Genomic DNA, 17,503 nt, shown 5'->3' with positions numbered 1-17,503 from the left:
TTCACCAAGCCAGTGCTCCCTAGATATTTTGGGCTACAGCTACCATCCACCCCACTTAACCTACACTTTCCAATACACTTTCCTTATTGCAAAAAGTCTGGTTTTGGAGGAAGGGGAGTGGGTTTGCTGTGCAAGAGCACAAAATCACCTTTAAGTGTGCAACCTGAATTTGCTACTGTGTGCTATTGAGTCCCAACCTGAAAACAGTGACAGTCTCAACATGCCCCAATTGTGTGAATAAGCGTTGCTACACACAATTATCTGCTCACCTCTCAGTGACTGCATGTAAAAAAATGATACATATCCAATGATGGAGATTGATTTGTATGACTGCTGAACCTATTCATTTAACTGGTCACTGCAACCTAATGCAAACCAGGCTGACATAGAAAGTCAGCCTAGTCTGAAGCTAGCTTAGGAAGGCTTGGTGTGAGCCGGCCATTCCAGGTGGAGTTTCGAAAGCAAACAAATATATATATAGTTTCCCCTCTCTGGATTCTTTCTCTTTGTATTTCTTCTTTTTTTTCTTCCATCCAGGAAATTTGCAAATATACACTTTCAAGAGTGAGTGACCATAAGGATCTGGAATGTGTTACTTGAGACACAGCGAATGCAAATTAACGTTGCCTTCACATTCTGCCGCGGCAATAAAAATAAAGGGGAATGTTGACATCAGCCTGAATGTCGAATTAGCTTTTGCATAATGTGGTGTGAGAGCTAGGTGTTGAAACCTGCCTGAGAGACTTTCCAAACTGCAGTGAGGAACTGTTCTGGCAGCCCAACGCAAACTGCCGATGGTTTCCAGAGGTCCACATGATGAGCTGTTCTTTTTGGTCACCGTTGAAGGCGCTGGGCTTTTCTGCTTCTCAAAGCCAGCCATTTTGTCTCACTCTTTCTATTGGTTTCCTTTCAAGCTTGTGTTCTTTAAGAGCAAGAATTACAGCCTCGTGAGCCGCTGTGTGAAAAGAGCAGCTTTATAGTTCCAGAAAACATTGGCTGCCTGTTCTAATTCTGCTTACAAGGTTGCTTTTAGAACGACCACAGGAATGCTTGGAGTTGGGCTAGGGATGGCCTGAAAGAAGCAGTTTCATGTTGCTCTGGGGGAAGTCTAGAAGAATGTTTCTTCTCCTCTAAAATGCCCGTGATTTTTAGAACATAAATTCCTAATCTCACAAAGGGAAAGAGCCAAGGCCTCCAATATTTCCCTCTTGAACCTCTAACATTCCACAAATGAAAATGAGGGCATACCTAGAGTTGTTCTGTTTTTGTGCAGGTCATAGCCTGAGTCCTACCCTCATGACAGCCTCTGTTCTTGTCAGGAATGAGCTATACATAGGCAGCTATCAGTGAGGTGTCAGGAGTCAATGGGGGAAGCCAGGAGTTACTACCAAGCACCACACTAGAGCTTGAAGAGCCAAAGTGTCCTCTGCCCCCCATGAGATGTGTGTACAACGCAATGTGGCCCGCCCCTGCTGCTGCTGCTGCCTGCAGGGTGCCCAGGCCGCCCGATCGCCCCCACCTGCAAGCCACCTTACCTACACTGGCTCGCCACAACCACTGCTACCACAACAAGGCCAAAGCGTCCTGCACTGCCACAAGGCCTCCATTGAGGTACGGTGGTGGGCAGGCAGTTGCAGCAGTGAGTGGGCGGCTGAAGCAGTGGGCAGAGGCGGCCTGGGGGTGGTGCATGCAAAACAGATGGTTTGCCACTGAACAAATGCCCTTCCATGCATGGTGGTAAAGAGACCTGGTCTGCAAGGAAAGCTATCCTTTGGATCAGCTCTGTAGCTCAAGTAACGTCTGTGATTTATCCCTCTGGCAAACACAAGAGACCTCAGTTGGATCAGCCTAGAGGTCCAGCTTTCTAGTTCAGCATCCAGTTTCACACAGTAGTCAGCCAGATGTTTCTGCAAAGCCCACAAGAAAGGCATGAAGATCATAATAGCCTGCCCTTCCTCCCATTGCCTGCCAGCAAGTAGCCATCAGTACTGTAATACTTATGTGGGGGGTTGGCTCCAAGACTGACACATATATGTAAAAATCATATGTAACCAAACTCTTGGAGTTGCTCCACAGCTAGCCAGCCTGCCTTCTAGAACAGTGTTTCTCAACCTTTTTTGGGCCAAGGCACACTTGTTCCATGAAAAAAATCACAAGGCACAGCACCATTAAAAAAGTTAAAAAAAATTAACTCTGTGCCGCCCTATATTGACTATATAATTATGACTGTAAGAAACACTTGCCAATTGCTGTGTTGGTTGCAATCTCCTGTAATAAGGCTTCACAAGCCGCTGATTTCTCTGCCAGCACAATCCTTTGCTCAGCAAGTTTCAGGTTGAGCTCATCCAGCCAGCTTCTTTAAGTTTGTCTAAAACCACCCTCCCGTGGTGGTGGCTGTTGAGAGCTGCGCTCGCTCCGCATTGTGACCTGGCCGGCTTCCTTTCCGGCGGGCCAGTGTTGTTTATTGGCGGCCGCCAGGCACGTGACAATGCAAATCGCCCTTCTCGTCGCCGCACGTCGCGGCACACCAGCCAGCGCACTAGTGTGCCGCGGAACAGTGGTTGAGAAACGCTGTTCTAGAAGACAGCTGGTGAGGGGTAGAGAGAGGGGGAGCATCCCTACCACTTCCAGAGCCACTGCCCCTCATAGGATGTGTTGAGTGGGCCTTGCCCAGGAAGCAAGGCCAAGAGCTTAAGAGCTCTCGCTCCAGGTCTGCTTGAGACTTGACTGGCTCAGTTTCAGCCAGCCAGCCAGCCTTTATCTGTGTATGGTTGAAATCAGGCAAGTCAAACACAAGCAAGATGAAGTATTACTGTATTTCACTTCCTTTGGGTGTGTCCATTCTCTATGGACGTCATACCTAATAGCCCCTAGATCTTATTCTCCACAAATTGATGTAAGCCAAGGGTTGGGAAGCTGTGGACCTGCAAATGTTGCTGGACTACAACTCTCAACCTTAACCATTGGCTGGGGTTCCTGGGAGTTGGGAGTCCAACAACATCTAGAAGGCCACAGGTTCCCCACCCACACTCTCAACCCTTTCTAAGGTTGTCTAAGTCAGTGTTTTCCAAACTTGGGTCCCCAGATACAGTATTGTCAGATGAAAACTCCCATCATCCCTGGCCACTGGCTAAGCCTGCTGAGGAGGATGAGAATTCCACATATCAATGGTCTGCGGTGTGGACAATAACTTTTGTTTGTATGCCCTGAATCTGCGACCAAACCATTTGTTTTGTAGGGAGCACACAAACACCCCACGCAACTTCTGGCATTATTCGAAGCGTACTTAATATTACTTTTAAGCCTTGAAGCATAGCAAATTGGCCCATCTAAATCCTTGTTCTTTTCAGCATCCGTAAGGATATGATTTTGAATGACAATGTGAAAATGCATGACCTGGTTTTCTTCACTTCATTTCCACCTGGGGTCCGCTAGTGGGGACTCTGGGGCTGGAAACCTTAATGGCAAAGCGGGGGCGTGGGGCGTGGCAGACATGTTAATAAAAAGCAATCATCTGTCGTCTGCAGCCACATCTAGGATGGACGCAATCTGGATTTCATCCAACAGTGGGCAAAGACCAGATAATATATTGCTGCAGGCCAAGTGAAGTATTTCCATGCTCTGTCTGCTGGCTCCATGTGATCTTAGAACTGTGCTTTTCTGTAATTAGAGGATCCAGGACATTTATGAGGATAATCACAAGCCCTCCGCAGCCTCGAGGCTGGCCTCATGGAAAGGCATAAGCTTCTAAAGAAAGGATTCAAACAAAACCCCAAGCCTTGAACAGGCCAATTTTGTTCTTCAGCCTTCCTCCTCTATGTTCTCCCCTTTGTATGTCAGCACACTAAGCTGCCTCCTTTTTGCTCTTTGACAGTCACTTTCAGGTCTGACCTTTGAATGATTAGATTTGCAAGACAAGCAAGTGTCTTTTTCAAACAACAGCAACTACTACACATTTTATCATCGTTTATCAATTGTAACACTAACTTCCTGCTTTTTTATTATTAAAAAAATCTGTTCTAGCTTTCTGTGTGTTGCGGAAGTATCTTTTGCCATTGTTGACATCCATGTAAATGAATTGGTGAAATCCAAGCATTCAGCCATATAATCTAGTACAGGGGTTCCAAAACTGTGGTCCACAGACCATCAGTGGTCTGTGAGCTTCATTCAAGTGAACCGTAGCATGTCTGCGGATTTGTGGTTGAAGACAGGAAACAGCCCATCCATCGCCCTAAATATTCGTATTGCTTTTAATTGTCATTTTATTGCTTCTTTTATTTCTTTGATTGTATGTATTACCGTTTGAATCCTATTGAAATCACGCAGTATCTGCCACAGCATGTTACAGTTACTGCAATGGGCAGAAAAATCATGAAGTGACCCTCCAAAACCCTCAGCAACTTTCAGGTGGTTCATGGGGGCAGGGACAGTTTGGGAACTGTCAGGGTTGTTGCGACTACTCCAGAGTAATGACTCTCCACATGCTTGTCTTTTAACAGTATTTATTGGTGCACTCTATTTACAGTGTAACGAGCTGTCGGATACATGTCTGCTCATTCCGATCCAGAATCCGGCACTGCCCCTTTACGCGACTTTGACCAACATAAAAGCCGCGGGACAGTGAATCTCCTCCCCTTTCTCCTCCTCCTTAATTCCGGTGCCGGGGGGAAAGGGTCTATGATCTGTTTTTCCCCTGTCCCCCCCCCCCTTTCCACCTCTCTCTCTCCCCTTCTGTGGAGCAGGGGCTCTCCCATGATGCCAGAGACCTGGCACTCTCTCTCCCCGTTTCCTGACTAGTCCCTTCAGACCTCACGCTTTCATGGCTGCTTGGGGATGAACTGCTCCTGATGAGAGGGGGAGGTTCTCTATAATCTCTCCCCCTTACAGGAACCACTGACCCCAATAGTCATTTCGATTTTGGTGTTTCCACACACATGCAGGCAGAGCAAGGATGAACCTGGTGGCTCACCACTTCCATTGTGTCCTCCTCACTGGGTTCATCAACCTCCTGGGAACCTTCTGTCTCTCTTTTAATAATAGTGTTAGCTTCCAGAGTGATTTACAACACTGATCTTCCATGGTCCTAATGCCACAGGTATTCAGAGGCATTCTGCCTCCAACACGAGAGGGGATACAGAGCCATCCTGGCTGGTAGCCATTAATAGCCTTGCCCTCCATACGCCCCGTTTAAAGCCATCTCTCAGTTCTATATTACGCATGGAATTGCCACAAGAAGAGACTCATTTCTGCAGTAATTTGCCTTCTAAGCATGCTGAAGGCAATTGAATCAGTTGCAACACAGGGGGAAAGGGTTCATTCCCCACTTCCCACCTTGTGTGATGCTAATCATAAGGGTGGGAGGACACTCAAACCAGGCTTCTATTTGTTCTTCTGTCTATATGTACTTGGGTTTTTCTGATTAAAATACACAAAGAAACTGGGAATTTAATGTGCATGCAATCCCAAACACCCCAATTAGAAAACAAAGCTCCCCCCTTGGAAATCAGAACATCAGGTCTACTGCATGATGTCAGCTGGCACTCCAAATGAAAACAAGTTGAGCCACGCTTGAGATGGAATCAAGGTGTGCTTCATCTAGGTGAAGGTGTCTCCAGCTGAAGGAAGAAAAAAAAATTCAATAGAAGACAAGAACATTTCTGAAAACAGGACAAGCCGCATTTGTGTGGCTACTTCAAATTCCTTATATTGTGGGAGGGATATTTCTGGTGGCATCCAGTAATATAATTAGGGTTGCACAATACAAATCGCATTAGCCAAAATGGTATGTGGCTGTGGTAGCAATACTTATGGTTCTAATGATGAAGTTCTGGCTCAACTGTGATGTTGAATACTTTCCTTCAACACTGTGTCTATGGCTCGTCCTGCTCACTATCATTGTTATCTGGGTCAGAGCAAAAGGCAGGTGCAGAAGCAAAAAGGCAGCAATGTTGAAGAGGAGGAGGAGGAGCCAGAGCACGAAAGTACCTGTACGATTCAGAGTGGCATATAAAAGGGGTGGGGAACCGTTTTCAGCCAAAGGGCCACATTCCCTTCTGGACAACCTTCCAAGGGACATATGCCCAAGATGCCAAAAGCAGCAGAGCAAACTCTTTATCCTCCATTCAGACAAGCAGGAGGCAACAGCAGAACTCAAGGACACATTCCAGCCAGACAAAATCACATGAGGTACAAAACAGGGCCACTGAGAGGTGTGGCCTCTGGAGAGTATCGAGGGCCTAACAGTAAGACCTAGGGGGGGCTCCCAGTTCAGTTCCAATTCATTTCCCCAGCCTGAGGTTCCCTATCATTGACATGGAAGCAACAAACACTTTGCCAGGTGTGCTTTTCTTGCCACTGTGGTACCCCAAAACTGAAACGGGTGAAATCCTGCCTTCAGTGTGACTCTAACGTCCATAACCCACTGGAAGTGAAACAATGAATGTTTGAAGGTTTGGCCGCTTTGGAAATGAGAGATCCATGGGAGATTTGCCCAGCTTCTGTGGTTGCCGGGCACTTGAGTTCCTTTTCTTAAAGAAAAAAAAATCAAAGTGATCCTTTTCAAATGGAATTAAGAAAATCTGCTGCGTATATTGATGCGTCAGTCAGAGTAGTGATTACATAAAGCCCATTTAACACGTAGCTTTTCTTGTTCTCTGGTCTCTTCCATCCATGTGCTTTTTTGTTTGTCTTCCCGACTGCCTGGAAATGCAATGTGTTCCTTCTCTCCTTGCACCCTGATTGCGGTGGTGGAAAATAATTGGGTGCAGCAGGGCATGTTGGATGGTGGCTTTAATCCTGATCCAGGTGGCTGGAATCCAGTGCAGGATTTACAGTGCCCTGACCCTGAGCTGTCAAGAAGGAACAGCTAGATAAATGGCGTGGGCGGGTTAGTGTAATAATCGTTTGTTTGATGTGACAAGCCTGATAGGCCTTGATTTACTTACAGACTGATAGGCTTTTAATTGAGCACCTCTATCCCAGTCACATCAAAAGCAGGGAAGCTGACAAGGAGCCCTTTTACCGAAAGCTACTCAGTGACTGACAGATCCTGTATGCTAATTTTGCTGGAGAGAGAGGCAATGCTCTCCCTTGGATTGGCCAGGCCTCACCTCGAAAACAGCCCTTTTTCCAGGGGGAGTGTCTTCCTCTCCATTTATCCAATGGCTCCAGCAAGGAAAACGTTCCCTGTACAATTCAGCAGTGTGTGCATGGTGACTTCCAAAAGAACATAAGAGCCCTGCTGGACCAATAAACACCCATCTAATCCAGCATCCTGTTCTCACAGTGACCAACTAGATGCCTATGGGAAGCTGAGGCGCAGGACAGGAACCCAATAGAACTCTTTCCCACTTAGGAACCCCAGCAACTGACATTCAGAGCCACACTACCCTGTTTCCCCTTTTTTAATACGTAGTCGTAAAGTAAGCCATGGCAGAGTTTTTAAGCATTTGAGAAGTATAAGGCATACCCCGAAAATAAGGCATACTTCCGCGCTGCGGAAACCAACCCCCACAGGCACCTCCACTCACAGAGTCACTCCATGCGGCCGGCACTGCAGGAGTGCGATCAGCTGTGAAGTGGCGCTCCAAGAGCTCCGCTTAACAGCTGATCGCGCTCTCGCCTTGCTGGCTGCATTCCCGCGCTCCACCTTCTCGTCCACAGTCATCCCTGCCGCTTCCATGCTTGCCGCCACCACTGGGCTCACTGCTTCTTCCTTGCCTGGCCCGGCCAAGGAGCTTGGAGCGCCCTGCAGTGGCAGGCGGAGCGCCTGAGCCAGCGGCCTCCGCCTGGCCCGGCCAAGGACTCCTGCAGCCCCGCCACTCAGAACCGGTGGCTGCTGCAGCGCCGAGCACTCAAGAGAGCCCAGCAGCGCCCTGAGCCAGTGCCCTGAGCCGTAAAGACCGTACCAGTAATAAAAAAATAAGACATCCCACCGAAAGTAAGCCACCCTGTGTTTTTTTTTGAGGAAAAAAAGTTATAAGACGGTGTCTTAAAAAGGGGGAAACACGGTACCTCTGTGTCAGGCTTCAGCCCTGCCCAGACTACTAAACTGAAGTCTGGTCATATGAAGAGTGCGAGGGGGAGCAGGAACCTCTGTCAGATCACCATACCGCCAGTGATCCTGAGGAACCAATGAGCCTGGGCATCCCAACAGGGTACCTGGCTATCTCTCAGACTTCACTGTTCTCCCCCAGGGCCAGAGGAGACAACTAGCCAGCAGGAACTTCTGAGCCACTGTCGTAGTGTCCAGCTAGCATAGCTGTCAAGTCTCCCGTATTCCCCGGGAAACCCCCGTTTTTCCAGCTGTCCCCAGCCGAAAAAACGGATTTTTTTGTTTTTTTCTGGTTTATTCTGGCGCGGCAGCCATTTGGGAACTGGGCAGAGCATGCTCAGAAGTGACTTTTGATGCTGCTCTGCCCAGTTCCAAAATGGCTGCAGCGTGACTTCTGGTGCGCAGCCATTTTGGAACTGGGCACAGCAGCATCAAAAGTCACTTCTGAGCATGCTCCGCCCAGTTCCAAAATGGCGGCAGTGCTACTTCCGGTCCGGTCCCTTATTTCTCAGGCAGAAACTTGGCAGGTATGCCAGCTAGTTGCCCAGGAGGTTGCAAAAAAGGGTAGGAGGATGCACACGGGTCACATCTACACCAAACATTTAAAGCCCATGGCTTCCTGCAAAGAATCCTGGAATCTGCAGTTTGTTAAGGGTGCTGGGAATTGTAGCTCATTTAAATGGGCTTTAAATGTATGGTGTGGATGTTACCATGGAAACAGATGCAAGCAAGGCTCAGGGTGTGACTGAGAGCCAATAAGGGGAGGAGCCTCCAGCTCCTATACTGTATAAGATCCTAATCTGAGCTGCTTCCACTCAAGCAACAGTTCTCTTCAAAGCTCAAGCCTCCCTGACCTGGGGGAATAGACACTCTGAGGGCCCATTGCCACTGAATCACTTCAGTGAAACTAAACTGATATTCGCCTTCCAAGTGCTTACAGTCTAAAGCCAGCCTTTCTCAACTTGAGTCCTCAGATGTTGTTGGACTACAACTCCCATCATTCCTAGACAGCATGGCCAGGGGGTGATGGAGGCTGTAGTTCAAGAAAATCTGGCGACCCAAGGCTGAGAAAGGCTGGTCTAAGCAAATATTGGGAAGAGGAAGGGAGAGACAAAGAGATGCGGGAAAGAATGTGGGCAGTTGCCTTATTTCACATTCGACTAGTCCATCTAATGGCAGCAGCTTTCTGGAGACCCAGGGCAGACGTCTTTCCCATCACCTGCTGTTGTAACTGGACTCTTTCAAACTGGAGATTTGTTAGACTTTCTGGATTCAAAGCCATGAGCTTTACCTCTGGATGATGGTATTTTCCTTAAAGAATCCTGAGAGCATAGAGGTTGGTATTGAGGCACAAGCAGTCACCAGGAATGGTTACCCTGAGGGGCAAGTAATGTTCCCATAGCTCAGCTGGCAGAGCATCTGCCTTGCTATGCCACAGGTCCCAGGTTCAATCCCTGGTGTCTCCAGAATAGGGCTGGGGGAAGCTTGGAGAGCTGCTGCCAGTCGGAGTTGTCAATACTAAGATCACACCAATGTTCTCATCTGGTTTAAGCCAGTTTCCTGTGTCCCTATGATAGATCATGGAGTGGGTTGACCACTCAAGGATTATTTCTCTTAAGTTTGAGTCAGCCCCACCAGCCTTCTATGAGGGCCAACCAGCCTCAATGAGAGTCAGCCTCCTGGGAGGGATTTGAAAACGGCCCATTCAGATATGTCGCAAGTGGATACTTTTGTAGGCCTCAATAACTCCACATCTCTCTCTCCCCCCCCCCCTCCCCTTCCAAACTGCTGCCAAACCATTGGCCTTTTCTCATCATGGAAAACATTTGACGCCGTTCTAAGCTTCTGCCTCCATCTGCACTAGGATAATAAACAAAAGATGGCTTGAAAAGATGTGACATTTTTGAAAGGGGGGGGATGGGGCCGGTCTGTGCGATTGTTTTAGAAGTGTGTACGGAGTGCTGGTTTGCAGGATGCTAATGAATGGAACAGTTTCTTCCTCCTCCCTCCCTTCACACTTGAAGCAGAGGCATCCTGCCCCCATGTTCCCCTCAATATGAGGAGAGGAGGGAAGGAAAAGGTTCTGCCTGCCTAGTGTAGCCTGGAGAGACCATTTGGCCTTGAAGAGGGAGTGTGGTGTGGTGGTTAGAGTGTTGGACTATGGCACCATCCAGCATTGGAAATGGTATGTCCCCAAAATCCAGTTCCTGGGATTCACAGGTGCAGAGAGTGCTGTAATGCTCGGATCCTGGACTGATCCAGCAGTGCTCTTCTTTGCTCTTATGATCTCTCTGCATGGGAACCAAACAACTTGTAGGGCTGGATCAAGCCTCAAATGCACTGCCATTTAAACTGGATTACCCACAGTCTGTTCAAAAAGATCTTATGTGGGGTTTTTTGCCATTTTAAATATATCTCATGTGTTTTTCAGGATTTTCAATATGAATTATTTTGATTATATCAATGATTAAACATTTTCTTTGAAATTAGGTGGCCCCAAAAAATTATTCCCGAAAAGGCATTCAAAAATGCAAAAGAAAGAAAAAAGAGGAGAAGCACACACCACCAAATGCCTCTTTTTTGTCAATGCATCCCATAAAAATGACTATTGTTATGAAGGGCTCATAAATAATCTGATTTTGGCATGCTTTCATATGAAACAGAAAATGAATAAATTAAACCTGATTTACAGCCTTTTTCTTTTTCTTTCTTTTCTTTTCTTTTTCTTTTCATTTTTATGAGAGCCGCTCTAAACATTTTATGTAACGTACGTGCCAGACAATGCATGCCAAATGGCTTAAGGCTGTGGTGTTGATATTATATAAATTATAAGATGCTTTAATTTGCATAGTTTCATTAACTAATACCGCCAAAGAGAAATGGGGGTGGGGGGAAGAGTACCAGTAAGTGACTCCTTGCATCTAACAAATCCAAGCCCTTCTTGAACATGACCCTCCACCCCATCTCCCCACGAGCTTTTGGCTTTGCTCAACATCAAGATGGCAGCTGCTTTCCATCACCAAGTTGCCTGTTTTGCTTTCAGTGTCTCATTCTGAATCTTGTGGCTTTACATGTTTCCTCAAAGTCTCAGCACTTTAAAAGGTGGTTGTATCACAGCTTCATGGTAATTTTGGATTCTCAGTTATGCCACCACAACTGAAAAAGCCACCTGGTGCAGCAAACCAAAGAAGGCCCCTGCTGGATCAGACCAGAGGCCAATCTAGTTCAGCATCTTGCTTGCTTCAGTGGCCAACCAGATGCCTTAAGGAAGTCTGCAAGCAGGGCAACAAGGCAATAGCACACTCCCACTATTGCTGATATTGAGGTTGCCACCTTCAGGCTCAGAAGCAGCATGCCTCTCAATATCAGCAATAGTGGGAGTGCGCTATTGCCTTGTTGCCCTGCTTACAGACCTCCCTAAGGTATATAGCAGGCATGTCCAACAGGTAGATCACTGGATGTCTGTGGTAGATCACTGGTAGATCACTGGCTCCCCCAAAGAAGCTGAACAACTGTGGCTCCCCTTTAAAAAGCTCAACATTTTACCTCCTCCCTGAAAAAACGCAACAACTTTGACCCGAACCCCCCAAAAATGGACCTTCCTCCTTCCTTAAAAAAATCTCAACAACTTTGACCTGAACCCCCCAAAAGGGGTTAGATCACTGCCAGTTTTTAACTCTGTGAGTAGATCGCAGTCTCTTGGGAGTTGGCCACCCCTGGCATATAGCAAGGGATCTACTAGTAGATTTCCAGGTGATTTGCAGTAGATCAACGCAAATGTCTGAAGGCTCATCCATACCGTCTTTTAATATAGATAGTGAGCTTCCTATACCTCCGTTAATTCTTCACTGTTCTCCTCCAGATAACTGCCCCCCCCCACACACACACACACTTTCCTCTCCTACAATCCAGATTTTCTCCTTTTTGGAGTATATTGGTATGAGAAAATCTGGGTTGAGGAAGGCAATGGGTAGACCGGGAGAACATCCTATGGACTGTGGAGAAATAATGAAGGTACAGGATGCTGACTGTCCACATTAAATGTCATTATGGAGGAGCCCTTAGATTATAGCTAGAATCAGTGAGATCTCTCCAAAATCAATAATTCTTTAATTCTATGCTGTTATGGGGAAAGTCTTTCTGAAATCCGTCATGCATGGGGTGTCCGACACTCATTGTCCTAGTAGACCAATTGGATTGATGGCTGGCTGCATCTATATCAATGACACATGTAGATCACAGTGAAAAGTAGCAATTACACCCTTCGTGGGAAGTGGGGATGCCTCTTAAATTACAGTTATCCAATTGCATTTTCCACAAAAAGCATCATTTTGCTCATAAAGGTTTTTCTTGTTGTTTTAAAAAAGAGCACACCAAAAAGGCATTCACTCATGTCACTCTGACCTGATGTCAGCCACTCCGTGTGTGTTTTGATCTGTTGCCCGTCCCTACAGAATAGAAAAGTGGTTTTCTTTTTTTGAAAGCACTTTGATAAGTGTGTTGCAGTTCTCCTCCTCTTGCGCAATCCATCCTGTAGAATTTCACACCAGGAAGTATCTCCATTACATCAACAACAGGAAGATCCCACTGGTTTGCCACAAAGAAAAACAGCTGTTAGTCACACATCAAGGGAATGAAAGAGAGGGAGGGGGGAATAAATCTCACCTCCCCCTTTCCCTCCACTGATGTTCACACAGTTCTTTAATGTTAGTCACTGGGCTGAGAAGAGAACACTGAGGCAATTGAAACTGCACAACTTGTGATCCAGTGCCTATCAGTTAATATTTGAGACAAGTGACTTCTCCTTACCCCCCTGGTAAGCCAAAACACTGAAGAATGGCTGAGCTCTTTACTCTGAGCCACTCTGAATGGACCTACACTTTCAACTCTTACAACCAAAGCATCTCCCTTCTTGAACTCATCCCTCTTCCATCACACCCTAATCTCCCAACATCTTGCCCCCCCTTTCTTTAAATTGCAACAGCAGCGGAGGGACTCCAGCCACAAGCAAAATAAAGGAGGTTTGTTTGTTGCCACCATTGCCACAAAGAAGGTGAGTGGATTGGGGGCCGGGTTGGGTGGACGTACAAGATGGCAATTCTTAAGAGGAGCCTGCTGGATCAGGCCAGTGACTCATCTAGTCGGCCATTCTGTTCTCACAGTAGCCAACCACATCCCCATAGGAAGCCAGCAAACAGTATTCTACCCACCCCACCCCACCCCACCCCACCCCCCAACTGGTATTGGGAAGCTTCCTGACTCCAGCAGTGGAGGTAGAACTTACTGATCAGGGTTAGTAGCCACAGAGAGCTTAACAATAATAATAATAATAATAATAATAATAATAATAATAATAATAATAATAATAATTTATTTATACCCCTCCAACAGAAGAATAAAACACAACAATCTATTAACCATTAAAAGCCTCCCTGAACAGGGCTGCCTTCAGATGTCTTCTAAAAGTCTGGTAGTTGTTTTCCTCTTTGACATCTGTTGGGAGGGCGTTCCACAGGGCAGGCGCCACCACCGAGAAGGCCCTCTGCCTAGTTCCCTGCAACTTGGCTTCTCGCAACGAGGGAACCGCCAGAAGGCCCTTGGTGCTGGACCTCAGTGTCCGGGCAGAATTTATCCACCATGAATTTGTCTACTCCTCTTTCAAAGCCATCCAAAGCCATCTCTTGTAGGAAAGAATTCCATAGTTTAATTCTTTTCCAAGTTGGGTTTAAAGCTAAGCTGAAGAAGAAACTGGGGCCTCAGCTCTCTACTGCACTGCACTTGGCATCCATAGCTAATACCCAAATGTCTACTTGCTTTCCTGCTACATTATTGCTCTTAAAAAAAAAGAAAGAACCCTAATTAAAACTTTAAAATAAAACACTATTTTTATCAATGCCAGAAATCTATGCAGTATGCGGGTTTTTTAAAAAAAGAAATCCCTTTTGCTTGTCATTTTACATCTTGCCGTTTTGTCAGTTGTTTTAAAACATGTCTCCTGCAATAAATAAGATCCTCTTTATGCACTTGTTCAGCGGCAAGAAGGGAGGCCCCCTTCCAGTTTGCAAGGTAGGACTTGCATGGAGAGTTGGAGAGGCTGGTGGGAATCGCTGACACACATTTTCTTCCACAGAGTCAGCTGAAAGGGTCTGTTATGATTTGTGTAAAGGCTCCCATCGTCTTGTTTAAAGGAGGCCTAATAGATGATGATTTACCCATAAAATAAAAGATGTGAAGCAAACATCCAAGAGCAAGTGAAACCACTCCTTCTAAAAAGCCTTTGAGTCATCTTCGTTCCATTAAGGAAAAGAGCTTGATATATGAGATGTTCCTGCCTGGGGTTCAGCCGTCCAAGCTAAGTGGAGGACGGCCCTGACTCAGGACTTAATTTGAGCCAGACTGGGCCAGCACTGCTATGAATCAACATGAAGCTGCCACTTTAGGCAGCAGATTCGACAGAGGGTGCCATATCCCTGCCTCCAATTTTTAAGGCTGCATACACACCATATATTTAAAGCACACCCCACCCCACCCAAAGTATCCTGGGAATTGTACTGTAGTTTGCTAAGGGTGCTGGGAATTATAGCTCGGTGAGGGGTAAACTGCTGTTCCCAGGATTCTTTGGGAAGGGGGTGTGCTTTAAATGTACATAGTCCAGTTCTCTTTTTAAAATTGCCTGCTGCTATCTAAGGCCATGGGACCCAGGTGGCGCTGTGGTTAAACCACTGAGCCTAGGGCTTGCTGATCAGAAGGTCGGCAGTTCGAATCCCTGTGATGGGGTGAGCTCCCGTTGCTTGGTCCCAGCTCCTGCCAACCTAGCAGTTCGAAAGCACGTCAAAATGCAAGTAGATAAATAGGAACCGCTACAGCGGGAAGGTAAACGGCGTTTCCATGCGCTGCTCTGGTTTGCCAGAAGCGGCTTTGTCATGCTGGCCACATGACCTGGAAGCTATACGCCAGCTCCCTCGGCCAATAATGCGAGATGAGCGCGCAACCCCAGAGTCGGTCACGACTGGACCTAATGGTCAGGGGTCCCTTTAGCTTTACCTTTACCTAAGGCTATGCATACATGAAATCTTTAAACCACATTCTCCACTCCAAAGATTCATGGGAACTGTGATTTTTTTAAAGGTTGCTGTGAATTGTAGTTCTGTGGGCATACGCTACAGTTTCCAGGATTCTCTTTTGGGGACAAATGCAGCCCTCCAGGTCTCTCTGGCCCTGAAAACTCATGCCACACACACAGGGGGGGGGGGCAACTTGAATAACATATTGGGAAGGCCCAGGTAAGTCCCGCCCCACATAATTGATCACATGCTGCAGCACACGCATATGAACTTTGTGAAGGCTTGGCCCCCTCAATTATTTTATTGAGGGAGCCAAACTTATTGATCACTTTATATATTAAAAAATGACTCAAAATAACTTACAGCAATAAATAAATAGTACATACATCACAACCTGCATAAAATAATTCATACATAAATCTAAAACACATTCATATGTTTTTTAAAGGAGGGATTAAAGGAGGGATTAAGACATCCCACCCACTGAAGGAGGCCATAGGTACCTGTAATTAAAAGTCAAAGCTTGACAGAAAATAAATCCTTTTGCTTAGTGCTTAGTGCCTTAAGATATGTAACAATGGCGCCAGGCAAGCCTCCCTAAGGAGAGCATTCCACAATCTGGGAGCCACCATTGAAAAGACCTAATCGCATGTTGTCATCCTCCAAACTTTCCATTGAGAGCGCACACGGAGAAGAAAGAACAGTGGTACCTCGGTTTACAAACACAATTGGTTCCGGAAGTCTGTACTTAACCTGAAGCATACTTAACCCAAAGCGAACTTTCCCATTGAAAGTAATGGAAAGTGGATTAATCTGTTCCAGACGGGTCCGCGGTATACTCAACCTGAAGCGTACTTAACCCGAGGTATGAGTGTAATTGGTTCCGGACGTCTGTACCATAGCTGCCAAGTACCCCGTTTTCCCCAGGAAACCCCCGTTTTTTCTTACCTTTTCCCGGTGGTGCCCCGTATCACTTCGTCTCCCGTTATTCTCCCTTATATTCTCCTGCCGGTGGCCTTTTTTTCTGATTTGCCCATCTATGGGCACTGAAAATGGCCGGCGCCGGCTTTGAAAGTTGCGTCTACGCATGTCCGGAAGTGCGTAGACGCAACTTCCGGTGTCGGCGCCGGCCATTTTTGGTGCCCATAGATGGACAGAGTGACACCGGAAGTTGCGCCTACGCACTTTCGGCCATGCGTAGACGTGACTGTTGAAGCTGGTGCCGGCCATTTTTGGTGCCCATAGATGGGCAAAGCGACAACGGACGTTGCGTCTACGCAATGTCCGGTGTCACGCGGCTGCCGGTCCCAGATTCTGCAGTCCGGGACTTGGCAGGTATGGTCTGTACTTAACCTGAAGCGTACTTAACCTGAAGCGAACTTTCCCATGGAAAGTGGATTTATCCGTTCCAGACAGGTCCGCGGAGTACTTAAACTGAAAATACTCAAACCAAGGCATACTTAAACTAAGGTATGACTGTACTTCTTCACATAGATTGTTGGAATCAGTCTGTCTTGAGAGACAATGGAGTGTGTGCTAGGGAATTTCAGGGCCTGCTGTGGCTGCAGAGACAGGTAACTCTGGGTCTGGAAACCAAGCCTTATGATGAGCACTTGAAGGAGCCAGGCATGTTTAGCCTGGAAAATAGGAGAATGAGAGGAGATATGATAGCCGCCTGCAAATATCTTATGGCCTTTCACATGGAAGAGAGAACAAGCTTGTTTTCTCCTCCTCCAGAGGGTAGGACTCAAACCAATGGCTTCAAGTTACAAGAAAGGAGATTGTGACTAAACAAACAGAAAAGCTTTCTGACAGTAAGAGCTGTTCACCAGTGGAACAGTCTCCCTCAGAAGGTTGTGGACTCTCCTTCCTTGGAGGTTTTTTAGCAGAGGTTGGATGGTCATTTGTCATGGGTGCTTTAGCTGAGATTCCTGCATTGAAGGGGATTGGACTAGATGATGCCTGTGGTCCCTTCCAACTCCAAGATTCTATGATTCTATTAACTCATAACTGCTGCCTTCTGTGTTGTTTTTGATGCATTAGCATTAGTGACCTCTTTGGGGTGCAAGCCTGGACAGTATGTAGGGAGGTCCTGGGCTGTCCAGACAACAAGACCCCCTCTCAGCCTTGCTGATGTGGTCCATAGGAAAGCAGAGCAATATGTTTGGCACCAGCTCAGCTGCAGGAGGAAGCAAGCAAGCAAGTGCCATCAAACCAGTTTAGGGACCTCACTCTGGATTTGTGTACGCTCCTTAGCCTTTTCTTCTCCCGGAGATGTCCCACAAGACAGCAGGTATGGCTTTTTCCTCAGGGTTTGCTCCCAAAGCCTTTCTTACAAGAGAGTACAGCCGCAAAGCAGTGGAGGTCCTAGGTGGGCTACCTTCCC

At 46.8% G+C, this 17,503-nt stretch overlaps 1 long non-coding RNA gene across 2 annotated transcripts in view; it reads right to left on the bottom strand.

The window, feature by feature from the left end:
* Positions 1–4,495: 4,495 nt before the first annotated feature.
* The window catches only part of LOC148683480 (uncharacterized), a 26,759-nt gene continuing 13,751 nt past the window's right edge, over positions 4,496–17,503 (bottom strand). The window contains exon 3 of one of the 2 annotated variants that reach the window (XR_015946966.1): positions 4,496–5,615. This is a non-coding gene — a long non-coding RNA (uncharacterized LOC148683480). Of the gene's footprint in view, positions 5,616–12,076; positions 12,641–17,503 lie in introns of those variants that run through there. The other variant, XR_015946967.1, reaches the window with a different exon arrangement.

Source organism: Zootoca vivipara, chromosome 14 (assembly GCF_965207765.1).
Source record: "Zootoca vivipara chromosome 14, rZooViv2.hap1.1, whole genome shotgun sequence".
NCBI lineage: Eukaryota > Metazoa > Chordata > Lepidosauria > Squamata > Lacertidae > Zootoca > Zootoca vivipara.
The sequence above is the reverse complement of the archived record's forward strand: the minus strand, read 5'-3'. Positions and strand labels throughout refer to the sequence as shown.